This window comes from Mustela nivalis (assembly GCF_964662115.1).
Source record: "Mustela nivalis genome assembly, chromosome: 11".
In the NCBI taxonomy this organism is placed as follows: domain Eukaryota; kingdom Metazoa; phylum Chordata; class Mammalia; order Carnivora; family Mustelidae; genus Mustela; species Mustela nivalis.
In genome coordinates this window covers 4,499,956-4,516,014 of record NC_139030.1, presented here as the reverse complement: position 1 = coordinate 4,516,014, position 16,059 = coordinate 4,499,956, and positions in this window count along the sequence as shown.

Here is a 16,059-nt window from a genome sequence, read left to right as displayed (position 1 = left end):
AATATGGGATTGAGAGGTTGTTTGGGGCGACAGTCCTTCCAGCTGTTGTCCCCTGCTCCCTCTCTCTTATAGCTGACTTATTTGTGCCTCATTCTTCTCCCATGCAACATTAAGAAGCAGCATCTGACCTTCTCATGATGAAAGCTGGGGTGCTCTGAAGAGAATCCCTACCCCTCTGCCCACCCATGCAACTAAAACATTCTACAGTGGTTTGCCATTAGGGTATTCATTCAGATAGTGTTTTCCTATTAGGAACTACAAACTTGAAACACTTTTTAAACCTGAAAAATATATTTTGGAGGACACAATTTGCATGGAGCACTGAGTGTGGTGCATAAACAATGAATTCTGGAACACTGAAATTTAAAAAATAACTAAAAATTTAAAAATATATATATTAAAAGATTGTGTTAGCCTCTACATATTTCTTTATTAGTAATTTCATCTTATTTTCCTTTGGATTGATTGGACAAGGAAGATACTTCAGTGTAGATGATTTATTGCTCAGTTGGAGTGAAATAAAGGTTTATTAGTGGGATGGAAGTGCAACATTTATATAGATGAAGTTAGAGTTGGAGATCTTGTTTCTGAGGCATTTTGTTTTGTCGTTTGAAATGTTTTTTTAAAAACACAATATATGGACATGGGGAGTTAGAGAGGAGAAGGGAGTTGGGGGATATTGGAAGGGGAGGTGAACCATGAGAGACTATGGACTCTGAAAAACAATCTGAGGGTTTTGAAGGGGTGGAGAAAGGTTGGGTACCAGGTGGTGGGTATTATAGAGGGCACGGACTGAATGGAGCACTGGGTGTGGTGCAAAAATAATGAATTCTGTTATGCTGAAAATAAATAAAAAGTAAATTAAAAAAATACCAAATAAAAAAAACCCACAATATATTTTGATAAAACCATTGGGACCACCAATATTATAGTAGGACCTGGATAAGGACCTGAACATGAAGTTCTTGGCAGGGCAGCAATAACATTATTCCTTTTATTTTTTTTTCCCCATGAATAGCAAAAATAACATTTATTATTTTTGTTTCTGTTTGTTTGTTTTTTATTCATTTTTTAAAATTTTTTATAAACATTGGGGTACAGATGGCCCTTCTTCTAACTACATCTGTATCTTCGGGGTACATACCCAATACTGCCAATGGATTCCTGCCTCACGTTGAGGTCTTTTATCCATTTTGAGTTTATCTTTGTATACGGTGTAAGAGAATGGTCAAGTTTCATTCTTCTACATATACCTGTCCATATTTCCCAGCACCATTTATTGAAGAGACTGTCTTTTATTCCACTGTATATTTTTTCCTGTTTTGTTGAAGATTTATTGACCATAGAGTTGAGGATCCATATCTGGGCTCTCTACTCTGTTCCAAAGGTATGTGTCTGTTTTTATGCCAGTACCATGCTATCTTGGTGATCACAGCTTTGTAGTAAAACTTGAAATCAGGTAACATGATGCCCCCCATTTTATTTTTATTTTCCAAAATTTCCTTAGCGATTCGGGGTGTATTCTGTTTCCATAAAAATTTTTGGATTATTTGCTCGAGCTCTTTGAAAAATACCGCTGGAATTTTGATCGGAATGGCATTAAAAGTATAGATTGTTCTAGGCAGTATAGACATCTTAACAATGTTATTCTTCTGATCCAAGAGCATGGAATGGTCTTCCATCTTTTTGTGTCTTCTTCAATTTCTTTCATGAGTGTTCTGTAGTTCCTCGAGTACAGATCCTTTACCTTTTTGGTTAGGTTTATTCCCAAGTATCTTATGGTTCTTGGTGCTCTAGTAAATGGAATCAATTCTCTGATTTCCCTTTCTGTATTTTCATTGTTAGGGTATAAGAAAGCCACTGATTTCTGTACATTGACTTTGTATCCTGCCACGTTACAGAATTGCTGTATGAGTTCTAGTAGTTTGGGGGTGAGTCTTTTGGGTTTTCCATATAAAGAATCATGTCATCTGCAAAGAGAGAGAGTTTGACTTCTTCATTGCCAATTTGGATACCTTTTATTTCTCTTTGTTGTCTGGTTGCTGTTGCTAGGACTTCTGATATTATGTTGAACAAGAGTGGTGAGAGTGGGCATCCTTGTCTTGTTCCTAATCTCAACGGGAAGGCTGCAAGCTTTTTCTCATTGACGATGATATTTGTTGTGGGTCTTTCATAGATAGATTTGATGAAGTTCAGGAATGTTCCCTCTATCCCTATACTTTTAAGCGTTTTAATCAGGAACGGATGCTGGATTTTGTCAAATGCTTTTTCTGCATCAATTGAGAGAACCATGTGGTTCTTCGCTCTTCTCTTATTAATTTGTTCTATCACATTGATTGATTTGAGAATGTTGAACCATCCTTGTAGCCCAGAGATGAATACCACCTGATCATGGTGGATAAACTTTTTAATGTGCTGTTGGATCCTGTTTGCTAGGATCTTGGTGAGAATTTTAGCATCCATATTCATCAGTGATATTGGTCTGAAATTCTTTTTGGTAGGGTCTTTGCCTGGTTTGGGGATCAGGGTAATGCTGGTTTCATAGAAAGAGTCTGGAAGTTTTCCTTCTGCTTCAATTTTTTGAAACAGCTTCAGGAGAAGAGTGTTATTTCTTCTTTGAAAGTTTGGTAGAATTCCCCAGGGCATCCATCAGCTTTTTGTTTTTTGTGAGGTTTTTGATCACTGCTTCAATCTCCTTACAGGATATCAGTCTATTCAGGTTGTCGATTTCTTCCTGGTTCAATTTTGGGAGCTTATAGTTTTCTAGGAATGTATCCATTTTATCTAGGTTGCTTAGCTTATTGGCATATAACTGTTGATAATAACTTCTGATGATAGTTTCTACTTCCTTGGTGGTAGCTGTGATCTCTCCCTTTTCATTCATAATTTTATGAATTTGGGCTTTCTCTCTTTTCTTTTGGATTAGTGTGGCCAATGGTTTATCAATCTTATTGATTCTTTCAAAAAACCAGCTTCTAGTTTCATTGATACGTTCTACCTTATCTCTGGTTTCTACCTCATTGATCTCAGCTCTAATCTTGATTATTTCCCTTCTTATGTGTGGAGTTGGTTTGATTTGTTGTTGATTCTCCAGTTCTTTAAGGTGTAGAGACAGCTGGTGTGTTCTGGATTTTTCAATTTTTTTGAAGGAGGCTTGAATGGCTATGTATTTCCCCCTTAGGACCGCCTTTGCTATATGCCATAGGTTTTGGACCGAAGTGTCCTCATTCTCATTGGTTTCCATGAATTGTTTCAGTTCTTCTTTGATCTCCTGGTTGATCCAAGCATTCTTAAGCATGGTGGTCTTTAGCTTCCAGGTGTTTGAGTTTCTTCAGAACTTTTCCTTGTAGTTGAGCTCCAGTTTCAAAGCACTGTGATCTGAGAATATGCAGGGAATAATCTCAGTCTTTTGGTATCGGTTGAGTCCTGATTTGTGACCCAGTATGTGGTCTATTCTGGAGAAGGTTCCATGTGCACTTGAGAAGAATGAGTATTCTGTTGTTTTAGGGTAGAATGTTCTGTATATATCTATGAGGTCCATCTACTCCAATGTGTTATTCAATGCTCTTGTTTCTTTATTGATTTTCTGCTTCGATGATCTGTTTATTTCTGAGAGAGGTGTGCTACGATCTCCTACTATTAATGTATTCATATCAATATGACTGTTTATCTTGATTAGCAGTTTTCTTATGTAATTGGCTGCTCCAATATTGGGGGCATAGATATTTACAATTGTTAGATCATCTTGGTGGATAGTCCCTTTAAGAATTATGTAGGGCCCTTCTGTATCTCTGACTACAGTCTTTAGTTTAAAATCTAATTTGTCTGATATGAGAATCGCTACTCTGGCCTTCTTTTGAGGCCCATTGGCATGAAAGATGCTTCTCCATCCCTTCACTTTTAGTCTGGGTGTATCTTTAGGTTCAAAATGGGTCTCTTGTAGACAACATATAGATGGGTCCTGTCGTTTTATCCAATATGCAACATTGTGTCATTTTATGGGCATATTTAGGCCATTCACATTGAGAGTAATTATTGATAGATACGTTTTTATTGACATCATGTTACCTTTGAAGTCTTTCTTTCTGTAGATTGTCTCTATATTTCTGTTCAAAGCTATTCTTAGAATTTTTCCTCTTTTATAGTACCCCCCTTAATATTTCCTGCAGTGTCAGCTTGGTGGTTGCATAGTCTTTTAATCCTTGCCGGTCTTGGAAACTCTTTATCTCTCCATCCATTTTGAATGTCAGTCTTTCTGGATAAAGTATTCTTGGCTGCATGTTCTTCTCATTTAGTGCCCTGAATATATCTTGCCAGCCCTTTCTGGCTTGCCAGGTCTCTGTAGACAGGTCTGACATTATTCTGATGGGCTTCCTCTGTAAGTAAGGAGGCTGTTTGTCCTAGCAGCTTTCAAGAAATTGTATCTACAATTATGATTCCTCAATTTGACTATCAGGTACCATGATTTTTTTTGGAATATATAATCTTGGGTGGAGACCATTTGACCTCTAGTACATTTAAACGCAGTTAGAATGGCCAAAATTAGCAAGACAGGAAACAATATGTGTTGTAGAGGATGTGGAGAAAGTGGAACCCTCTTTCACTGTTGGTGGGAATGCAAGTTCGTGCAGCCACTTTGGAAAACAGTCTAGAGATTTCAAGAAATTAATAATAGAGTTTCCCTATGACCCTGCAATTGCACTATTGGGTATTTACACCAAAGATAGAGATGTAGTGAAATGAAGGGCCATTTGTACCCCAAAGATTTTAGTAGCAATGGCCACGGTCACCAAACTGTGGAAAGAACCAAGATGCCCTTTAATGGGCAAATAGATAAGGAAGATGTGGTCCATATACACTATGGAGTATTATGCCTCCATCAGAAAGGATGAATACCCAACTTTTGTAGCAACATGGACGGGACTGGAAGAGATTATGCTGAGTGACATAAGTCAAGCAGAGAGAGTTAATTATCATATGGTTTCACTTATTTGTGGAGCATAACAAATATCAAGGAGGACAAATGGTGATGGAGAGGAGAAGGGAGTTAAGGGAAATTGGAAGGGGAAGTGAACCATGAGAGACTATGGACTCTGAAAAACAATCTGAGGGTTTTGAACGGGTGGGGGGTGGGAGGTTAGGGGAATCAGGTGGTGGGTATTAGAGAGGGCACGGACTGCATGGAGCACTGAGTGTGGTGCTAAAACAATGAATACTGTTATGCTGTAAAGAAATAAAAAGAAAAAAAAGAATGCTTTATCAACCAGGAAATCAAAGAAAAACTTAAACGATCCATGGAAACCAATGACGATGAAAACAGTTCTGTCCAAAACCTATGGGAAACAGCAAAGGCGGTCCTAAGGGGAAAATACTGAGCCATCCAAGCCTTCCTCAAGAAAATTGAAAAATCCAGAATACACCAGGTATCTTTACACCCTAAAGAAATGGAGAATCAACAGCAAATTAAGCCAACTCCACACACAAGAAGGGAAGTAATCAATATTAGAGCAGAGATCAATGAGATAGAAACTACAGATAAAGTAGAACGCATCAATGAAACTAGAAGCTGGTTTTTTGATGAACCTTTGGCCACACTAAGCCAAAAGAAGAGAGAAGACCCAAATTAATAGAATTATGAATGAAAGGGGAGAGATCACAACTAACACCAAGGAAATAGAAACAATCATCAGAAATTATTTACAACAGTTATATGCCAATAAGCTAAACAACCTAGATGAAATGGATGCATTCCTGGAAAGCTATAAACTTCCAAAACTGAATCAGGAAGAAACTGACCACCTGAATAGCCCAATATCTAATAACAAGATTGAAGCAGTGATCAAAAACCTCCCAAAAAACAGGAGACCAGGTCCTGATGGATTCCTTGGGGAATTCTACCAAGCTTTCAAAAATAATAATAATAATAATAATAATAATACCTATCCTCTTGAAGCTGTTTCAAGAAATTGAAGTACAAAGAAAACTTCCAGACTCTTTTTATCAATCCAGCATTACTCTGATCCCCAAACCAGACAAAGACCTCACCAAAAAGAATATTTCAGACCAATAACCCTGATCAATAAGTATGCTAAGATTCTCAACAAGATCCTAGCTAATAGGACCCAACAGTACATTAAAAAGATTATCCATCACGACCAGGTGGGATTTATCCTTGTGATACAAGGGCAGTTCAACATTTGCAAATCAATAAATGTGACAGAACAGATCAATGAGAGAAGAGAGAAGAACCATATGGCCCTCTCAACTGATGCAGAAAGAGCATTTGACAAAATCCAGGATATGTTCCTGATTAAAACGCTTCAATGTATAGGGATAGAGGAAACACTCCTCAACTTCATCAAATCTCTCTATGAAAAACCAACAGTGAATATCATCTTCAATGGGAAAAAGCTGACAGCCTTTCCTTTGAGATCAGGAACATGACAAGGATGCCCACTCTCACCAATCTTGTTCAACATAGTATCAGAAGTCCTAGCAACAGCATTCAGAAAACAAATAAAAATAAAAGGTATTCAAACTGCAAAAAAGAAGTCAAACTCTCTCCGTAGATGACATGATACTTTATATGGAAAACTCAAAAGACTCCACCCCCAAACTATTAGAACTCATTCAGCAATTCAGTAATGTGGCAGGATACAAAATCAATGTACAGAAATCAGTTGCTTTCTTATATACTAACACTGAAAATACAGAAAGGGAAATCAGAGAACCTATTCTATTTACTATAGCACCAAGAATCACAAGATTCCTGGGCATAAACCTAACCAAAGATGTAAATGAACTGTACTTGAGGAACTACAGAACACTCATGAAAGAAATTCAAGAAGATACAAAAAGATGGAAGACCATTTCATGCTCTTGGATTAGAAGAATAAACATTGTTAAAAGGCCTATACTGCCTAGAGCAATCTATGCTTTCAATGCCATTCTGATAAAAATTCCACTGGCTTGTTTCAAAGAGCTGGACCAAACAATCCTAAAATTTGTATGGAATCAGAAGAGACCCCGAATCACTAAGGAAATGTTGAAAAACAAAAACAAAACTGGGGGCATCACATTGCCTGATTTCAAGCTTTACTACAAAGCTGTGATCACCAAGACAGCATGGTACTGCCATAAAAACAGAAACATAGACCAGTGGAACAGAATAGAGCGCCCACATATAGACCTTCAACTCTATGGTCAACTAATCTTCGACAAAGCAGGAAGAAATATACAGTGGAAAAAAGACGCTCTCTTCAATAAATGGTGCTGGGACAATTGGACAACTATGTGTAGAAGAATGGAACTCGACCATTCTTTTATACCATATACAATGATAAACTCAAAATGGATAAAAGACCTCAACGTGAGGCAGGAATCCATCAGAATCCTAGAGAACATAGGCAGTAACTTCTTTGACATCAGCCACAGCTACTTCTTTCCAGATATGTCTCCAAAGGCAAAGGAAACAAAAGCGAAAATGAACTTTTGGGACTTCATCAAGATCAAAATCTTCTGCACAGCAAATAAAACCATCAACAAAACAAAGAGTCAACCCACGGAATGAGAGAAGTTATTCACAAATGACAGTACAAACAAAAGGCTGATATCCAGGGTCTATAAAGAACTCCTCAAACTCAACAGACACAAAACAGATAGGTGTGTAATGAAATGGGCAGAAGACCTGAACAGACACTTCAATGAAGACATACAAATGGTTATCAGGCATATGAGAAAATGTTCATCATCACTAGCCATCAGGAAGATTCAAATTAAAATCACATTGAGATACCACCTTAAACCAGTCAGAATGGCCAAAATTAGCAAGACAGGAAACAACGTGTGTTGGAGAAGATGTGGAGAAAGGGGAATCCTCTTACACTGCTGGGGGGAATGCGAGTTGGTGCAGCCACTTTGGAGAACAGTGTGGGGGGGATTCCTCAAGAAATTAAAAATAGAGCTTCCCTATGACCCATAATTGCACTACTGGGTATTTACCCAAAAGATACAGATGTAGTGAAAAGAAGGGCTATCTGTACCCCAATGTTTATAGCAGCAATGGCCATAGCCAACAAACTGTGGAAAGAATCAAGATGCCCTTCAACGGATGAATGTATAATGGAGATGTGGTCCATATACACTATAGAGTATTATGCCTCCATCAGAAAGGATGAATACCCAACTTTTGTAGCAACATGGATGGTACTGGAAGAGATTATGCTGCGTGAATAAGTCAAGCAGAGTCAATTATCATATGGTTTCACTTATTTGTGGAGCATAAGAAATAACACAGAGGACATGGGGAGATGGACAGGAGAAGTGAATTGGGTGAAAATGGAGGGGAGATGAACCATGAGAGAGTGTGGACTCTGAGGAACTAACTGAGAGTTTTGTAGTGGTGGGGAGTTGTGAGGATGTATAAACCTGGTGGTGGGTATTATGGATGGCATGTATTGCATGGAGCACTGGGTGTGATGCATAAACAATGAATTCTGGAACACTGAAAAGAAATTTAAAAATGAATCACAATTAAAAAAATGAAGGTGGGGAGGATAGACTTCTTTTTCTTCCAATTTTTATTAAAAGAGTAAGAATAACTTGATTTTTTGAGAAAAATGTGAATAATATATAGACTTAAGTTTGTTTCTGCAAAGTTCACAGGGAGTGTGAATTCAAATGCTAGGATCTTGATGTTGCATCTTCGAATAGCTTAATGACATATAATCTCTCTGCAGTCCCTAATAAATTATTTTATGTGGCTGCACATAATACTATTGGTTAAGAAAGAGAAGAGAGAGTGACTCAGACTTTGGGGACTCAGTGGCCTCAGACTGAGTTTAATTCATACATGATTTTTATCTATTTTAGAAACTTTGGAGACAAACTTTATATTATCCACATTTGATCCCAAGAGAATGCACAAAACAGAAATGATCACTATGTGTGAGTGACATCTTGAAAAATAGGAGACTGTCCAAACACACTGCTAATCATTTCACTTGAGAGACAAGAGCCAAACTCCCATTTTGTTGCACTTCATAAATTTATGGGATAAAACGTGGGGCAACTCTTTTCTCCACTCCTGATTTCTATGAGAAGAGAATTTATTTGAACATTTCTCACCTCTTTCACATTCTTCTCCCCTTCATTAGTCCCCACAGGAAAGGAATAACAGCTATGCTACCTGTGTTTAAATCCTGCCAACACCTCTTAGTAACTTAGACAAGTTTATTTTGTCTGTGCCTCCCATTTCTCACTTCTACAATGTGGACATTAATGATTTCTGATTTTTGAAGTTACTCTGTGGATTGGACCAAATACTATATGTAAAGTGGTTATAACTATGTCTGTTCACATAAAAACACTATGTTTTAGTATTAGCTATTATTCGTCAAATTTGTCTTTAATTTTCCATTGGATTTGAATAATTTTATTTCATTTAATTATTTAAATAATTTAATACATACTTGTTCAAATTTTGAAGATTGTTCTGCTTGTTTAAAGGCACTGAAATAAAAGATTAATTTTTTCTCAGCATTTATGTTATCAATTTTCCTTAAACTGTGACTTAGTATGTCCCCTTGTTCATTATCTGAACATGAGAATGAGCAGATTATAGATTATTTCAGAGCATTTGTGAGTTGGAAATTCTGGGAATATTGTGACCTTCATGTAACTATCCTTTCCTTTATTACTAAATCAAAATTATTTGAGATGAATATTTGGGAGAAGATTCTAGATTTGGGGGTATAGGAGCAGGTATGAAATAGATAAGAAGGAGATTGGTAAAGTCAATGGATTAGGGAATTCTAGTTTGACTTCAAGATAACATTAATGACCTACAGGAGACTAGCAGTCATGAACAGAAAGTAATAATGAGGCTCAGGTGAAGAATTGCATTTAACTGGGACAGGTGTTTTGACAGGCAAGTATGATGGACTTCAAACCACCACTGGCAAGACCAAGAGTGGCCTGCAGAGCCTGGTCAGACTCTGGTAAGATGTTCTGGTATTCCTGGTAAGTTCTCCTACTAAGACTACCACAGCTTCCTTCCAGGCCCCTTAACACTAGCAAAAAGATATTACTAAAATATCAAAAGACCATTATACCATGACCAAACAGGGATAATGTCAGGAATGATATCATAAAATATATCAACGTGGTTCACTACATCAGTGCATTTAAGGATATAATTGACATAACTACGTAATATACATATGTTAGTCTTTAAGAACTTCAATAAAATTATAAATTTGAATGGAACAAAATTACCTAATATAATAAAGTTGTCATCAAAATTAAATATTACCATAGATAAAGACACCAAAACTGTTTCATTTAAATCCAAGAATCATATGGGAATGTGCACTATCATCATTATTTTTCAGTATTGCCTCAAGGTTTCTAGCAAATGCAATCTGGCAATGAAATAAATAATATTTATAATATATAAGTAATACTTGTATAAGTAATAAGAATCATGGCTCATTTGACTTTTTAATAAATAGAAACAAAATACCCTTGTTAAAAAAGAAACTGATAGAAAAAATAAGACATTAAGTTCCTACACATTTGATAAAAATCAACAAGGGCCATCTGTACCCCCAATGTTTATAGCAGCAATGGCCACAGTCACCAAACTGTCGAAAGAACCAAGATGCCCTTCAATGGACAAATGGATAAGGAAGATGTGGTCCATAGACACTATGGAGTATTATGCCTCCATCAGAAAGGATGAATACCCAACTTTTGTAGCAACATGGATGGGACTGGAAGAGATTATGCTGAGTGACATAAGTCAAGCAGAGAGTCAATTATCATATGGTTTCACTTATTTGTGAAGCATAACAAATAGCATAGAGGACAAGGGGAGTTAGAGAGGAGAAGAGAGTTGAGGGAAATTGGAAGGGGAAGTGAACCATGAGAGACTATGGACTCTGAAAAACAATCTGAGGGTTTTGAATGGACGGGGGTGGGAGTTTGGGGGAACCAGGTGGTGGGTATTAAAGAGGCACGGATTGCATGGAGCACTGAGTGTGGGGCAAAAACAATGAATACTGTTACACTGAAAATAAATTTAAAAAAATAAATGAATAAATAAAATTTTTAAAAATCAGCAATTCAATAATGTTTCTAATTCAGCAGTAAACACTGAGGGGCAGTAAGAAGAGAAAACATCTTCCATTCATATTGGCGACAAAAACTGTAAAATGTATGGGAATGCATTTAATAGTAAAGGCACCAGATCTACATGTATAGTATCTCATTGAAAAAGATAAAACACAATGAACCTATTAAAACCATATCATAGTCTTGAAAGGAAGTCTTAATACCATTAATATGCCAATTGTTCCAAAAATAATGAGTACATGTTAATGCCATTCTCATAGAATCACAATAGAGCAGAACTTCTGGGAAAGGAAAGGAGTTTGAGAGGAACTGACAAGTAAGAGACCTTATAACTTCAATTAGAAAATAAATGTTTAAGAATCACTAAGAAGGGGCGCCTGGGTGGCTCAGTGGGTTAAAGCCTCTGCCTTCGGCTCAGGTCGTGATCCCAGAGTCCTGGGATCGAGCCCTGCATCAGGTTCTCTGCTCAGCAGAGAGCCTGCTTCCCTTCCTCTCTCTCTGCCTGCCTCTCTGCCTACTTGTGATCTCTCTCTCTGTGTCAAATAGATAAATAAAATCTTAAAAAAAAAAAAAGAATTACTAAGAAAATTTTGGAAAAGAACAGTGACCAAAAACTTTCTTATCTGATATCACAACATACTATAAAGACTCCAGAAGACATCACTGGCATTGAAATGGAAAGTAAAGAAGTGAAAACAAACTCGAGATTACAAAAATAGATCCTGGTATGTATGAGGAGAACATAGCACCTGGAAATCATCCCTAAAATGCTACAATCAGCATTACCATCATTATGATAATCAGGATCATCATTATATGATCCCAGTTATCATCATCACAACACAACCCCCCAGTACATAATTCCCAGCACTGAGTAAGTTCATATCAATAGTGTTTGAATGGAACTGATACAATAGTGGGACATCAATAATTAAGTGTATTTTATTTTTAAAAATCTGGAGAACTTGGTGGAGGTTTTGATTTGTTGTGATATATAGATAAGGGAGGTAACACATGTGAACACTCTTTGCAGATGAGAAAGTACTTATGTAAGTGCTCTTTCTGACCTTAACATTACTTTATATCTTGCAAGGTCATAGCAATATAAAATAGTGATTTATAGTACATATGACATACATGTTGGTAAAGTGCTAAATCATTGTTCTGTCTGTAGGAGAGAAACAAGATAATCTTACATTTGTATGTGTTCAGCCAAACTCTTATGGGTGAGGGGTCAGGGAGGGGGCATTATTAACATTCTCAAGAAGACCATATCTCTTTTGGTAAAGATCTATGTTTATCTGGCTCCTGTGAGAAAAGCCTGAGCCAAGGTTTACATATATATATTTGACTTCAAGGAATGTACCAGCTCACACAAGGTGAACCTATGACCTGAATGATTTGCCTTGGTTTCATTAATACTATCTCATTCCCTATGCATTTTCTCAGAGGTACTAAAAGAAAGTAGAATCTGTTTTACTTAAGATGAGACTTTTTGTAAATGCTGGGATATTGTTTAGGGTGGGATTGAGGTTTTTCTTTGGGTTTTAATGGCTCGATATGTTGAAAAAGCATTATAGCCTGATTTACTTAGGATGCTATTCCATTCCTTCAGAAGTCAGGGCACTAGATATGTTATGTTTTAATAGATAGGATTTCTTATAGTAGTCCTGAGTGGGAAGTTAGGAAGACATTTACTAGTTGGTCTCTAAGCATTTGTAAAGTTGATAAATTCTATGTGCATTTAAAATAGCACACTTTTGGGTGTAACAAGAGCTTTACTTTCCTGTTTTGCTTCTTCTCAACTATGTGCAAAGTCGTAATGGATAAATCATTTTGAGAGCTACCTGTTAACCTATAGAGGCAACAACATACCTGCTATTAAGAATGATGTTTTGAGGTGCCTGGGTGGCTCAGTGGGTTAAAGCCTCTGCCTTCGGCTCAGGCCATGATCCCAGGGTCCTGGGATTGAGCCCCACATTGGGCTCTCTGCTCAGCAGGGAGCCTGCTTCCCTTCCTCTCTCTCTGCCTGCCTTTCTGCCTACTTGTGATCTCTGTCAAATAAATAAATAAAATCCTAAAAAAAAAAAAAAAAGAATGATGTCTCAATCTTCTTTCAGTGTAGGGGTACTTTGTGCTTGTATTTGAGAATAAAGATCATATAAGGGAAAAATAAATCCATCTTTTTATTACAAGCAATCACCCAGACATTAGCTATAGATTTAAAAAACCCACATTGCCCTTTTATTCTATAATTCTGCTTCAGATTAGATCTAATATCAATATCAACAAGAATTGAAATATAAGTGTTTACTAGGTGTCAGATACATAACTGCTTCCTCATGTGTTGTTTCATTTAATGTGTACAAACTTCCTGTTATAAACCAGTTTACCTATGATAAAACACAGAATCAGAGGATTTTACATAAAGATTTACAAAAATTAATCACAATTAAGTCTGTATGGTTGTCTCTTTCATAAAAATCAGTTTGTAGTCTGATGAGACATCTAAAAAAAGGTAGTGTTCTTTTGACATTCTGTTCTTGAACTTTACAGACAACCATGGCAGAGGGGTCCAGCATGAACACAAAGGAAGAGCCTGAACTCACCTCCTTGCAAGGATATACCAAATTTATAGCTACATATGGACTAATTCCCACTGAAAAAGAATTGAAACTATCTGAGTAGCTCCTTCCACAACTAGGGATAAAAGGACCACATTAAGATGAGTGTGAGAGATAGAGATAAAGTCTTGCCTAAAACCCCAACTCAGCACATGGACACACAATAAGGAGGGAGATCACAGTTGTGAAATTTCTCTCCAAGAAGTGAGACATTTATGCCCCACATCAGGCACCCCAAACGTTGAGACTTGCATTGGAAAGACAAGTCTGGCTTTAGAAACTAATAGGCTTACATCCACGTGGTCTGACGGATAGTGGTAATCTGAGATATTCTTTTTTTTAAAATTTTTTTAAGATTTTACCCATTTATTTGAGAGAGAGAGAGATATCATGGGAATAGGGGATAGGGGCAGAGGGAGAGAGAGAGACAGACTCCTCACTGAGCAGGGACTCCAACATTGCCAGATCCTGGGACCCCAGGATCATGACCTGAGCCAAAGGCAGATGGTCCCAAGGCAGACGCTTAATTGACTCACCCACCCAAGTGCCCCTGAGGGGCTTGTGCATGGACTCACTTTCTGGGATTCAGCACAAAGGCAATAGTTTGGGAAGTGATCAGACTCTAAGTAAAGGAGATGTATTTGCTAATTTTGAAGTATCTGCAAGAGAGGTGGGACCAGTAGAACTTTGAAGATAAAGGTGTTGATGAGTGACATTTTTGCATTCTCCCTCCATCTTGGTAGTGCTGATGCCCAAGACATAGCCTTGCTAATGCTGCAGGCATGCCTACCTCAGTATTCTTCTCTGCAGTAGGTGTCCCCTGCTCTAGCACACTTCTCCTGTATCACTAAAGCCTCAAACAAGCCCCACCATCATCACTTTCCCAAGGTCTTGCTAAATCTAGTGGGCAAATGCAGTCCACACAGGTGATACCTCTTGATTGCCTAGCTCTGGAGGTCAGAGGAGTATGTATTCTGGGCCCCACGCAACTGCTAAAATCAGAAAGTCAGTTCAGAACAGGCTATCACACCCAGTGCACTGCACAAAGGCTGATGGAAATGCACCCTTTTGTCTGCCTATTAAAAAAAATACTTTTGGTAAAGCTTCAATCTGAAGATATAAACTTCAGGTACGCTACACATCTGGAAGCTACAGAGGTGCTGTTGGGGAATGTGGACATCTTAGTGTCCTCCCTTGGCCTCACCAAAGCAAACATGTACCTCGCATAAAGGAACATACAAACTCATCTGAAACACCAATTCTTGTAAATGAGTGCTAAAGACACCTCCAGATTTCTTGGTCTAAAGATCAGCAGAGCCTATGATTGTGGTCCCATGGGACTGTATATGTGTTTACATATGTTAAAAGCAGTTGCCTAAGGATCTGGCTTCCAGTCAGCCTGAAGCTAAGTGTTGACTGAGATTCTTCTCTTTGCAACCCTACAAGTCTTGGCACACCCTCAACAGTTAATACATAGGAAAAATAAATGAAGCTGTTGAGACAATCACAAAGGTTCAAGAGACTATCAGGTGTTGGGCAAGGTTGAATGATATTTCATCTCCTATACAAGGCAACTCCTTCACGTCTAGGAGAGGTACCTGTTTCACATAATACACAGAAACAAACACAGAGAGTCAAATAAAATAGAGATAGAGAAATGACTATGTCCCAAATGAGAGAACAAGACAAAGCCTCAGGGGGGAAATTAATGGATATAAATAATCTACTAATCTATAAGTAACAATTATAAAGATTCTCACTAAACTCAGGAGAAACTCACAGGCTGAACACTGTGAGAATGTCAACAGAGAGAAAGAAAATATAAGTAAGTACCAATCATATGTCTGATGAATACAACAGCTAAACTAAAAAGTACATTAGAGAAGTTCAACAAGAGACTGGATGAAGTCAACTGTTTCGCAAGCTCAACAACAGGGCAGCAGAATTCATCCAAACAGAAAAGCAAAAAGAAAATAGAACTTTAACAATGTTTATTCTTCCGATCCATGAGCATGGAATGGTCTTCCATTTTTTTTGTCTTCTTCAAGTTCTTTCATGAGTGTTCTGTAGTTCCTTGAGCATAAATCCTTCACCTCTTTGGTTAGGTTTATGCCCAGGTACCTTATGGTTCTTGGTGCTATCGTAAATGGAAGCAATTCTCCAAGTTCCCTTTCTGTATTTGTATTGATAGTGTATAAGAAAGCAACAGATTTCTGTAAATTGACTTTGTATCCTGCCACATTATTGAATTGCTGTATGAGTTTTAGTAGTTAGGGGGTGGAGTATTTGGGGATTTCCATAT